The sequence below is a fragment of the Mus pahari genome, chromosome 20 (genome assembly GCF_900095145.1).
Source record: "Mus pahari chromosome 20, PAHARI_EIJ_v1.1, whole genome shotgun sequence".
NCBI classification, from domain to species: Eukaryota; Metazoa; Chordata; class Mammalia; order Rodentia; family Muridae; genus Mus; species Mus pahari.
The window spans coordinates 15558904-15560127 of record NC_034609.1 but is presented as its reverse complement, the minus strand read 5'-3'; the positions used below and the strand labels follow the sequence as shown (position 1 = coordinate 15560127).

Below are 1224 nucleotides of genomic sequence, written 5' to 3'. Positions count from 1 at the left end.
AGAGAGAGAGAGAGAGAGAGAGAGAGAGAGAGAGAGAGAGAGAGAAAGAGAGAGAATGAGAATAGGAAAGATCACAGTGGGCAGAGCAGCGCACCCTTTGTCCAGTGGTTCCCAGCTTTCCTACTGCTGTGGCCCTCTAATACAGGTCTTCATGCTGTGCCAACCCCCAGCCATAATGCTATTTCATTGCTACTTGAGAACTGTAATCTTACTACTGTCATGAATTGTCATGTAAATACCTGATATGTGATCCCTGTGACATGGTCATTGGACCCCCTCCCCTCAGAGGGGTTTCCACTGCCTCTGAACCTTAGCTGGCATCTTAGAAGCCCTGCTTCTGTAGACCCTGAGTGGTTTAGTTTATCAGCATCACCTAAGGTTCCCCTCCCTCTCACAGTGACCGGGTTTTATTGTTATTGTGGTTACTCTGGCCTTGTTAAACCATTTGCTGTTATTTGGTTGGTCTATGTCACTGTCGCTTTATCTGCTAGTTGTCCTAACTGGATCAATACCAGGAGTGCCCACATTACCATTTAGTCCCTAATCAAAAGGTTTATTATTTCATAAGAATTCACAATGATTAGTAATGCTAATTTTTAGTTTGGAGGCAAGTGTTTGACCCATATTTTCATGTTTTCCAGGTGTTTTACACACTTGGAAATTCTTTTATTTTACTGGGATATAAGCAGTTCATACCATAAGATAACCTTTAATTTTCTATCTGTATAATAGAAGTGTTTATGTATTTAATAATAAAGTGTCTGTTATCTTTATGCATCCAAGGATTTCTAGGAACTATATGATATTAAAAATATCCTAATTTACTCCATAACTTAACATTTTTACTTGTGTGTGGTATTTATAGCTTGGGACCACAAACCCTTGAAAAAAGGCAGAAACATTTTTGTGTAACAACCAGAGTGCAAACACATTCATGGAAAGAATTCTTGGAAAATGAATTACTTGCTTCTTTTATATTAAGAAAAGGAAACAAAAATGTACAACTTTTATTGAGGACTTAGAATAAACAGGAGTTGTTGAGTTCAAAAAGAAATCAAGAGAGGCACTTTGGATGGCATGGTCTTGATGTCCGCGAGGAGTGGGCAAAGCAGAGTAACTGCCCGCCACACTACTGTGAAGACAGTGGGAGCGAGCGCAGGCTAAAGAATGATACATCTTGTGGTTTTTGTCCTTGAGTTTGTTTATATAGTGGATTACATTGAT

At 39.2% G+C, this 1224-nt stretch overlaps 1 protein-coding gene across 3 annotated transcripts in view; it reads left to right on the top strand.

Moving 5' to 3' along the window:
- Rpgrip1l (RPGRIP1 like) overlaps nt 1-1224 on the top strand; it is a 96226-nt gene that overhangs the window by 37067 nt on the left and 57935 nt on the right. The window lies entirely within an intron of this gene.